Source organism: Lipophrys pholis (genome assembly GCF_963383615.2).
Source record: "Lipophrys pholis genome assembly, chromosome: 10".
Lineage (NCBI taxonomy): Eukaryota > Metazoa > Chordata > Actinopteri > Blenniiformes > Blenniidae > Lipophrys > Lipophrys pholis.
In genome coordinates, this window is record NC_137640.1 from 1,054,221 (window position 1) to 1,066,329 (window position 12,109).

Genomic DNA, 12,109 nt, shown 5'->3' on the forward strand with positions numbered 1-12,109 from the left:
AATGTGATTTCTGTAAAAGCCCGAAGGAATGAGTTCATCTTTTTGGGATTATGTAACGTAGCTCATATCAGCCTCATCAGTGGATTTTCCCTGCAGACTGAGTCCTCCTCCTCCTGCTGCTGCTGCTGTCATGGGAACAAAAGCTCCGCAGTCTGAATTACAGTCAGACTCCCAGCTGGTGAAACCTTGAAGGCGCGTCGTTCATTTTGCTTTCAATTTGAGAGGCGCTCGAAGAAAAGCAGCTGTCAGCGGCGCGACGTCTTCCACTGGATGAGGAGAATCACTACCGATCAACTTTCCGAAAAGATGTAGGAAAACTCAATTTAGTTATTTATGACCAATGCAAGAATTTATACGTCAGTAAGAAGAAAAAAAAATCTGTTTTACAAATGTGTGAAATCACCTGGTGTTCACACATATCCAGTCTCCCTTTAAAGAACCCCCCCCCCCCCCCCCCCCCCAGTGATCAAGAAAGTGATTCTGATTAAGTCGCCTTTAAATCAATTCTTAAAATATATTATTAAAAAAAATAATCAAACCTGGAGCTTCATTCTGACCCTGTTTCATCCCACAACTTCCTCTCAGAGAGAACAGGAGAGTTTCTGACGGGTAGGATGTTAGGCTGCTGATTGGCTGCAGGAACTGTCAGTCATGGTGATAGCATAGCGATAGCATGGTGATAGCATAGCAATAGCATAGTGATAACATGATGATAGCATAGCAATAGCATAGTGATAACATAGCAATAGCATATTGATAGCATAGTGATAGCATAGCAATAGCATAGCAGTCCTCTGCTAACACAAAAAATAAAAGCGATGGTGCAGCGTCTCCAAACATCCAGCTGCAGAGCAGCGCCCCCCGGAGGTTTAAAATGAAATACAGGCTCATTTGTAAATCACATGGTTCAACGTTCATTGTACTTTGGGCGGCCTGGCTTGGTTGGTAAAGTGGTCATCTCCCAATCAGAAGGTTGCCGGTTTGCTTCCCATCTCCACCTGTCCACGTCGTAGTGTCCTTGAGCAAGACACCGAATCACTAAATGATGCATTCACTTTTATCCAGCTATTGTTTTAGCCTCCCTGTTCTTAAGTTATGTAATGGTGCTAAAAAAATCATTAAAAATACAAGCACACACACACACTTTGTTTTTCCGCTAATTAAGGGTCGCATTTGTCATTTCTCTTATTTCCTTCCACCTTCATCATGTTGTTGATGACAGTTAATCAGCAGGACAGCGAGCAGAGCATGACGGGTAATGCGCTCGTTCTTTCTGGGTCACAGAGACACAAACAGGGTCGTTACTCGGGGTCGTTACTCGGGGTCGCTCTCAAAGCCCTCCATTGATCTGCCAGTGGGAGAAGAGGCCCGCCACACTTTGAGCTCCTTCATCACTTGTTTGTTTGCTGTCACATGATGTTGGACTCTTCTTTTTGTGTCGTGAGTGTTTAACCCCCACCTGAAGTCCTAATGGCGGGAGCGAAAGATTTACATGCAGTGTGGCTATAACCAGTGGGGAAGGTTGGTCACATTATGATATTGACATGATATTGTATATACACCTTGTTCAGAGCTACTATGAGCAGCCAGACCTGTAGGGGGCAGTGTAGATGTTTTACCTTTCAGCTGCTGGTGGAATCCGCCTCCATCTCCACCAGTTTGTCATCTCATCCATGGATCTTCTCTGAGTTCTTCCTCTTCTCCTCCGGCTCGGCAGCTCCTTCTACAATACATCCACTGTGTGTCTTCAGCTCATGCCCAAACCACCTGAGCCACCCCTCCTCCCCAGTTTGATCTCCACACTGTGAAAATGTGAATCTTGTTGTTTTAAATCCTGCCCATCCTGGTCACTCCTCCATTTCCCAGCTTGAGCTCAGCTCCCCGACTTCCAGATAGTGTCACTGTCTTCAAACCAAACGTCACTGCGGGTCTCTCTCCTGATGGTTTCACTCGCGTTGCAGTCATCATGATCGAAACACAATCTCATAATCCACATTTTGCAATATTAATAAATCTATAAAAAAATCTATTATTTAATTCCTTGTTGGAGCTGATATCCAGTGGATGCTCGCTCCGCATCAAATCTGCGTGATTACTCGTACACGACAGGGAAAAGCTCCCATGGCTCCGCCCACAGCGCAGTGGTACTTTATTGTAATAGAAAACGGCCGAGGATGAGTGGAGTAGAGCCGGGGAGAGTAGAGCCTGGGAGAGTAGAGCCGGGGAGAGTAGAGCCTGGGAGAGTAGAGCCAGGGAGAGTAGAGCCTGGGAGAGTAGAGCCTGGGAGAGTAGAACCGGGGAGAGTAGAGCCGGGGAGAGTAGAGCCTGGGAGAGTAGAGCCGGGGAGAGTAGAGCCAGGGAGAGTAGAGCCTGGGAGAGTAGAGCCTGGGAGAGTATAGCCGAGGAGAGTAGAGCCGGGGAGAGTAGAGCCGGGGAGAGTAGAGCCTGGGAGAGTAGAGCCTGGGAGAGTAGAGCCGAGGAGAGTAGAGCCGGGGAGAGTAGAGCCGGGGAGAGTAGAGCCGGGGAGAGTAGAGCCTGGGAGAGTAGAGCCGAGGAGAGTAGAGCCGAGGAGAGTAGAGCCGGGGAGAGTAGAGCCAGGTAGAGTAGAGCCTGGGAGAGTAGAGCCGGGGAGAGTAGAGCCTGGGAGAGTAGAGCCGGGGAGAGTAGAGCCGGGGAGAATAGAACCGGGGAGAGTAGAGCCGGGGAGAGTAGAGCCTGGGAGAGTAGAGCCGGGGAGAGTAGAGCCGAGGAGAGTAGAGCCGGGGAGAGTAGAGCCGAGGAGAGTAGAGCCGGGGAGAGTAGAGCCTGGGAGAGTAGAACCGGGGAGAGTAGAGCCGGGGAGAGTAGAGCCTGGGAGAGTAGAGCCGGGGAGAGTAGAGCCTGGGTGAGTAGAGCCGGGGAGAGTAGAGCCTGGGAGAGTAGCGCCTGGGAGAGTATAGCCGAGGAGAGTAGAGCCGGGGAGAGTAGAGCCGAGGAGAGTAGAGCCTGGGAGAGTAGAGCCGGGAAGAGTAGAGCCGGGGAGAGTAGAGCCGAGGAGAGTAGAGCCGGGGAGAGTAGAGCCTGGGAGAGTAGAGCCTGGGAGAGTAGAGCCGAGGAGAGTAGAGCCGAGGAGAGTAGAGCCGGGGAGAGTAGAGCCAGGTAGAGTAGAGCCTGGGAGAGTAGAGCCGGGGAGAGTAGAGCCTGGGAGAGTAGAGCCGGGGAGAGTAGAGCCTGGGAGAGTAGAGCCGGGGAGAGTAGAGCCTGGGAGAGTAGAGCCGAGGAGAGTAGAGCCGAGGAGAGTAGAGCCGGGGAGAGTAGAGCCAGGTAGAGTAGAGCCTGGGAGAGTAGAGCCGGGGAGAGTAGAGCCTGGGAGAGTAGAGCCTGGGAGAGTAGAGCCGGGTCGGAGCTAGTGGAAAAGAGCCATAAGAATCAGTGAGAGTTGCGACCCCTCATCGCTGTGTCTTATGTCCAGTTATTGACAGTGTCTCAGCTTTTTTAGAGCCGAGCTCATCATACCTGATTCTTCTGAATGAACTCAGATATGAAGGCCGCCACACACGCAGTCTCGTGACACTCATATGAACACACTGCATAATCTAAAGTTCACAAATCACCATGGCAACCAACAAGGTCAACACTTCCTGTCTCAGCCTCACCTCACTTAGGATGACAGTGATTTCACTGCATCACCGACTGAACACTGTGAAGAAGACATCCCAGCACATCTCACATCTTTGTGGTTAAAAAAACAATAAAAAAACAACTTTGCTGTTGTTTTTCTTTGAGTTCATTATGTATCCGGATACTTGTGTTGCTGTGTTCCTTCCTTTATGTGTCATCCGGTGAAATGCAGCTATTCATAGAGGCAATCAATGCCAACCAGCAGGAAGAGTGACAAAACAAAGCTAAGTGACGTGGGCGGCTGCTTTTGATAGCTCGTATAAATAATCTTTACGCTGCTGCTCATCGGGAGGCTGTTCAGAACCACGGAAGCTGGCGAAGGAGTCTGAAACCATGAACATCGGCACCAAAAAAGAAAAGAAGAAAAGGAAAAGAAAGTTCTTCAGTTCATGTTTATGGAGTCCGGCCAAAAACACAAGCTTGATAAGCTGCAGGTTGGAGCGGGGGTGTCACACATGCAGCCTGCAGGCAACCAGCAACCAGCAACCAGCAACCAGCCCACCCACAGGATGACCACTTCAATCCTCCAATCAAAACTACAGCCCATTGCCAACTTCTTCCTTGTTTCAGTAAGAGCAGTTAATATAAGTTAGACTGAACACTGAGACAATAAAGCAGTAAAGCTTGTACTAAAAACAACGTAGCTTAGCATTAGCACCAACACTGTGAGGTTTGGGGAGGCTACATGCTAAAGGCTAAAAAAACATCACCTCTGGATTATTTGGTTTTTGGATTGTTTACTGTAGTTTGCTACATTTGACATAATTACAGCTGCTTTGATATTTAGCTTTATGTGTTTTAAAATGTTGTAGTTTTCAAAATGCATTCCCAACCTCTTGAACTAAAGGAGAAAATGGTTGTTAGAATCTCACTGAGTCGTAAAAGTTGTACCAAGTCAAACCAATGTGTTGAACCAAGAGGGCAACAGCTGAAAGACGCTCTCTCGTCCAACGTTCAGGCAGAAAAATGTGGAAATCCAGCAGGAAGACAATGAACCTAAGGTCAGGCGAGGCGAGACGAGACGAGACGAGACGAGACGAGACGAGACGAGATCAGGTCGTCACGCCGGTCCAGGACGTTCAGGAATCCAGGATTTTCAGGAAAGTTTCAGCTGAGGTCCAACACCAATACACACACTTTAACAGGGACGAAGGTCATGTCCGGGTGATGACTTCTTTAATGAAAACACAATTTGCACATCTGAGTCAGTGATGCTGTTTCAACAGATTCCCAGACTGGATTTAAAAAAATGAATAACTAAATAAAACAGGCATAACAGACATGTAGCTAAAGCACCGAGGAAACATCCCAGCAGACGTGGAATCTGTACTTTTGGCAGCGTTAGCTCGTTCTGGCTCAACGCTGTCTGAGTGCACAAACAATTAGACAAACACTGGGGAAATAATGGCTGCTTGTCCTCCCTGAGCGGAGGGATGACGGCTGGATGAGTGACTCACTGCTTCAGTCTGTTCTGTGGAGTCGATGGAAGGAAGCCACGCTCAGTGATTCCTCCTGTCGGTTCTATTTGGACTCTGAGCCGGTGGCCTGGGGACCAGATCGCGTCAGTCTGCATCCTGCAGGTCCACTGAAGTCCTGGTTTCTCTGCTGTTTGTGTGTGAGACAATCACTTCCTCGGATGTGTGTGTAGTGCATATCATTTATTTTTACTATCATACCGACGTCAGGGATCGTCTCATTGACTGAATGCCTCTAACCTTCCAGATAACTTTTAAAAGAAGTGCTTGATCCACTGAAGGGGTGTAGGTATTAAACATGGGCGAGTCCATGGTTGTCTTATTGCTGAGACCAGCGTTCGACCGGGACTACTGGAGGAGGAAGGCCGTCGGTAGAGCTTCAGAGGCAGCAGAGACTCTTCTAGCTCTTCTGCCTGTGGATCAAGACGGACTAACTGTGGAGGAATGCTGATCACGGATCGCTCCCGGTCGGGTTGCCTGGGCGACGCTGTCTGAAGTTGAAATACCGGAAATGGCAGATGGCCCCAGGTACCATCACCGATGATGTGTCCGAACGTATCGAGAGACGTATCCTACTATCTTCTGACACTCTCACACTGCATCAAAATATACTCCACAATGATGGGAGGCTGTGAGAGACGACCTCAGCAGGGAATGTCAACACGGCCCTCAGAGTCAAATCTAGTAAAAAAACTGATTGAAAAAATGACTGAATCGTCCAACAGTATTAGATGATGCATCCACACAGGCAGTTTGATCACCATGCCGTGGGACCTCGGCCTCCAAGGTGCTCCTTTCTCCCCGTCACTCACCCCCCCGGAGCAGCTGTACCCGTCAGAGCTCGCCATCCACCAGCTGCTGTCGCTCACCTGCTCCACATCGCCCTCCGCCTCCTGCTGCCCTCCAACCACTACCAATGTCTGCTGTGGCTGAACAGCAGACAACCCACCGGGCGCCGCAGCATCTCAGACCTTCAGCTGACCCAAACGGCCACTGGTCACCTGTAGGTGTCCAGAAGGAGCCAATCAGATCGCTGAGAAACTCAGTAGAGCTTTAAAGACTCTGACATCATAGCGAAAGAGCCTGAACTCTGCCTCACTGGAGGAGAAGATCGTAACTCTATAAAAGGAGGGCGCGGTAGTGAGTGACCAGAAGAGCAAACTGGTAAACTTGATTGATTGATGAAGTACTGAAGTTGTTTGATGCAGTGGCGGCTGTGTGTACCTGTATTTCCTGGCAGAATTATGCCAGTAATGTGATTTACTGGGTGGGATCGGCTTTTTTATTTCATGATATCATTAATGATGCAAAAACAAAAGATAGCACAAAGATAACACTCCACATTTCGACTCTATGTTCCGTAAAAATACTGGTGCATGGCGGATCAAAAAGAAAAAGAACTAAACAAATAAATTGAAATACCGATTATGACTCAAACCAAGAGCTCCCTGCAAGGCAGGTAGGAGTCATAACCACTAGGCTCTGGTGCTGCAGGTGAAGCAGCTTCCCACAAACATTCATCTGCTGGACGCTGCTGCTCACAAGGACAAACTTTAAGTTGTGTCACAGACAGTGGTGAGCAGTGGTGAGCAGTCAGAGGCAGCAGGGTGAGCATTGTCAAAAATGATTTTTCTTTTTTTCTATAATTAAAAAGTGATTCTGAAATTTGTGTCTGGAATCAACTAGGCTGCTTGTTTAATATGCAACTTTATCCAGAAAACAACTGGTTCTATTTTGTGGAGCTCAAATCTCCTACGTCCTCTGAACGCACCACAGCAGTTACTTCGTTGCTAACCTCTGATAGAAGCTGGACGCTGCTATTGGGTATAAATTTTGAGTGACAGGATCATCAGCCAATCAGATTCTGATATTATTGACAGAACGCCCCAGGGCAAGCGGAGTGTCTCGTGCTGGTGTTGGTGTCGTCATTGAATTGAGCTTCACTGATTGGCCCATGAGCAGGTGGTGATGACGCTCTGTTATTATCTGACGTTCTGGAGGTGATGGCGGCGAATTTAACATCTAGATCAGGTGATACGATGGCGGACCTGCTTCTGGACCTGCTTCTGGACCTGCTTCTGGACCTGCTTCTGGACCTGCTTCTGGACCTTTTTCAAGGAGCTCGTTTGAAGAAGAAATGGAAACTGTGAGTAGAAGAAGACCGAAGACTTTGAGGAGCATTTTACTGTGGAAACTACCGACACTACGACTGGGAGGCAGCGAGCTGGAGCTCAACGAGCTGTTCTGCTGCTCATGGTGACTCTTCACTACAGCTCCAGAAGCTGTTCTGCTGCTCGTGGTGACTCTTCAGTACAGCTCCAGAACATGGAGCAGCAGTGGATTTAGCAGCGATTCATCAGAAAGGATGGCAGGATGGTTTTCATCTCCCAGTGATGGTGAGTGCTAGTTAGATTTTTTTGTGAATCTTTTTATATTTCAGTAACAGTTTGAGAGCATAAATTCTGGTAACCATCAGAATCTATGTGATTCCTCCTCCTCTCCTTCGTTGTCATGACTCCTCGATGCAAAAGGATTTTGCTGCTTTGTCTCCACAACGGTTGTAGTTAAATGCTCTTATATGTGCGATGCCACACGTCTGCGCAAAAACTCAAGTAAGGCAATATGAGTGAACAATCATTCTCATTGTTTTGTGATCCAACACATATTCAACTCTGCTCCCCAAAATATTCTTTAAAGGTTTTAAAGTGACTGTACGGTTCAAAACATTGGATAACTATAAGTATGTCAGTTATTTATTAGATATTTTCTATTTTCCGTGATGACAGGTGAGGCTCTGTGGACCCAAACGCATAATCACAAGTTCCATTAAAAAAACTGAGTTTTATTGGTTTCAATGTTCAGGGGGTCAAAATGGAGCAGAGAAAACAAAAATCACAAACTAGTGTCCAGGAAATAGACGGAGGAGCAACAGAGGAGAGGAAGGCTGAGAGACCACAGGTGCTGCACATGAGCTGTGAGCAGAGGAGGAAGACGAGAGGAAGAGTGAAAACGTGAAGTGAGAAACACCAGAGCAGCTGCAGACTCGGGCCTCGTTCACACGGCAGGAACCGAGACCCGGTTCTGATGTTCTGCTCACAGCGACTCATCAACCTGTTTAGTTTCCATGTTAAAGCTCCAGTTTGTTCATATGTGGAACCAATTCTGATATTTATCTACATCGACTGCTTCGTCATCGACGTCTGACGTCACTGATAAGAGGAAGCGGCTCCGCCAGAATAAAAGCTGTGCTCTCTTCTCCCTCCTCCTCTTCTTCTTTCCTCCTCATGCTGTCTAGATTCTGTCGCTCATATTTAACAACCTCTGGAAAATGAATCTACAGGCTGACCTGTGTTGCCAGATATGGAGGGTATCCCCCAGTTGAGGACCCAAACTCTCTGACCTTTTAACTTTATTTCCTGCATTTGTGTGTTTATGACGTGTTCTTTATGACACATATAATAGTTTTAAGGTTTTAACATGATTCCTACACAGGCTGAGATTCGGGCTGGTTTTTATTGAGGTGTTTGGGTTTGACCTTGTTTGGGCTGAAACAGTGAGTCACATCTGGCAACCCTGGTGCTGAGCGGCGTGGCGGCCGTACTCAGTTCTGTCAGCAGCGTCTAAAACAGAGTAAAAATATATGATCAGGCAGAAAATCATTTTCCAGTGAAAAATCTGAATTGAGCAGAACGAAGCCAAAGAGACGTCTCATGACGAAACATCACTGACTTCACTGTATCTCAGTGGTTATTATCAAACTGAATTAATTACCAACAAAACCTGATGTAAAGGTACTCTACCTGTAACAAACTGATCTCAGCTCACTTTTGGCTGAAGGGCTGAAATCCTCCCTCATTGCTGGAAACCTTCGACCCAGATTTCACTTCTACCAATCGTATGAATACTCAGTATAAGTACTCAAATGTCCATTAAAAAAGGGGGGGTTGGGTTGAATTGGATGTGTTCTGTTATTCATTGTGATCCATTAAAACCGTCACTCATACTTCTTCTCATCAAATATCTAAATTGCTGCAGTCATCATTGTTTTGGTGACGAGTGGTTGAAATTCAGTTTATTTACTTAAATTCCATGCAGTGCAGCGGGGGCCTACTATTGAATTGAGGGAAAATGATAACAAGAAATGGATAAACAGCCTTTATAAAAGCAACACAGTGTAACTGCCACTGTATTAAAAACACTAACAACTAGCTGGTTTCAACACGGAGTAACTGCAGAGCTGATGGAACAAGTCTCCTTCCTGTCACTTCCTGTTTGTGTGCAGTGTTTACAGTCGGGCGCATCAGATATGCCGAGCAGCCAGCAGATGGCCAAACAAACAAACAATCGGCGGTGGAGATTGGATTAACTCCGGGATCTGATTGTGTTAGTGAAACCAGAGAACGCTCATGAGGAGGAATTAGAAGTGGCGTTTCCGTCACACAGCAGCAGAACTTCAGCAGAACAGCAGTTCATCGTCTGTCCACTAGAATGTCGCTTCTCCCCATCGTGTTTACCTTTACAGAGTACTGTTCCCTGCACACATGTATGTGTGCTTTCATTATGAAAACAAACCAACAGCGCCACCTCGTGGTCCCGGCAGACGAACTACATCGTTGTCAGTGTGTCTGCTGCTGCCGTGGAAACGCGACACTTTCCCCTCACAGACGGGTTGTTGTCACTTGTCGTGTAAACGGGGCCTGAGTGATGAACAATGGGAATAACTTTGAACTTTCAAATTTAAAGCATCAGGGCATTTCCTCTTGTTTGCTCTGGAGTCTACAAAGTATCTTACTTTGAAGTAGTTTCACATTTGTAAATGCAGACTTGATGCCCCAGACCGTGTGAAGCCTCAGACACCCCGTCATTGCTGGCCCCGCCCACTGAGGCGGTCCTACACCCCATGTCAGAGACCATTGTAATAATAATGATAACAATAATAAGCTCAGGAGGAGGTGATGGAGGCCGGGGGTGTAGCTCAGGAGGAGGTGATGGAGGCCGGGGGTGTAGCTCAGGAGGAGGTGATGGAGGCCGGGGGTGTAGCTCAGGAGGAGGTGATGGAGGCCGAGGGTGTAGCTCCGAGGTGATATTTTGCACCTGATAACAACATAATATCATGTATTTTGTTATTTCATTATCGAGTTTCTTTATCTAGGCTATTACTGCAGAGATTGCGCCATTAATATGAGTGCAGCGCCCTCTGCTGGACAGACTTGGGTCTGCATGAACATTCTCTATGGATGTTCTGGACGCTTTGAGACTGAGCTGGAGAAATATTTCCACTATCATCTTCCCAGAGGAGAGAGAAACCACGACCTCAGCTTGAAAAGTGAAGAAAGAGCTGTTTCTCATGAAACACAGAAAAGCCCTGAATTGAACGAATGAAACAAGTTAAAACTGTTTAAAATTTCCAGGCACTTCTTGGGATATAAATTCATGTTTCAGAAGCTCAGATATTTTCACTTAACTCATCGATACAGGAATCATTTAACACAATACCGAGAGACATTCAAAAAGACATTCAAAGTTTGGCCAATTTACCACTAGATCTTAGCTCGAGAACATTGTTTTTATTTATTTTCCATAAAATGCGGTTACATTTTATGTCAATATCATATTTATTTTTTCATATTTCTGCTTCTGCCAAGAGTCATAAGAAATACAAACAAATCACATGTAAACGCGGCCTCATCAAACATGTCTAATTTATAGTTTTAGAGTGTTTATGTTTTCAATAAAAGTGTCAAAATAATAAAGGGTGAAGCAAAAATGGCATTCAATCCACTCAAAATAACTAACCCAATACATGTAACTTTCCCATGTAATTATATTACATGGTGTAATGTAAAGGGTTGTATTTATTACAATGTTTGTTTTCTGTCATATTGATTTGATATGAATAAATCAAACACCGTTATTCAAATTTGCTTCAGTTAATGCAAACTAGCACAAAGTGTGTTTGACTGAGACTTTTGATTGAGAAGATATTTAGTTTGTTTGATTTGTTCAGATTATCAGGAGCAGTTTCAGCTCGCAGGCTCGTTATGCAGTAATTTCCTGTCTGTCCACCAGGTGGTGTTGTCACTCTAACTATATAATGGTGTATGGCGGGGGGGTTCGGGTCCGGGCCTGGAGGTTCCAGTGTCCTGCACCTTTAAGTCTCTGCCTGTTGCAACACACCTGAATGCAGGAAGAGGCTCGTTATTGGGCTTTTTTACAAGCTTGATGACGACATCCAGATCAGCTGTTTCACACAAGAAGAGGAAGTTTTGACCTTCAACAAAGTGTAATTGCCACAGCTACTGCATCTTTTCATTGTCTTTCACAACTTCTTTTAAATCTGCATTTTTATCTGCATTGAGGCTGTTGAGGGAGGATGAATATTCTTCTTCTTCTTATTTTTCTCGATGGCCGCTCCGGACTGAAACAAGACGGACGTGAAAAAACACCAAGAGCGACGAGGAGACTCAATGTTTTTTGGTTCTTTGGTCTGCATCCGAGGTTCAGGCCGGACTAGATGGAGCGACTTGGACCAGACCACTGTTACAGTCCATCTCCTGGTTCCTGACGGCGCTATGTTGGTGAAATCAGTGACGTACCTCGTTCTGGAGTGACGCAGTGACGTGGCTCTACTGGCTCCCTGATGGTGGAAACACAACTGCTTCTTTGGAGCTGCTGGAACTGGCAATAGTGCCTGAACTAGTACCTGGTTCTGTTTGGTGGAAAAGCCCCAAAAAATGTCCTACAATCTCTCCTCAGACACCTGATCAACAATCCCAAACAGTGGACCGACTTTATCTTCCCAGATCAGTTTAATTAGGTGATAAAGGAGCTGTCGGTGTTTGCCGCCTGCAGTCAGCCTTCCTCACACTGACATTGTGAAAACGTCACTCGTGGTTTTCTAACAAGTACTTACTCCGTAAGTATTACCCTGAGCACACAAACTAATAGATCCGTCCTTTGATGATTTCAAATCA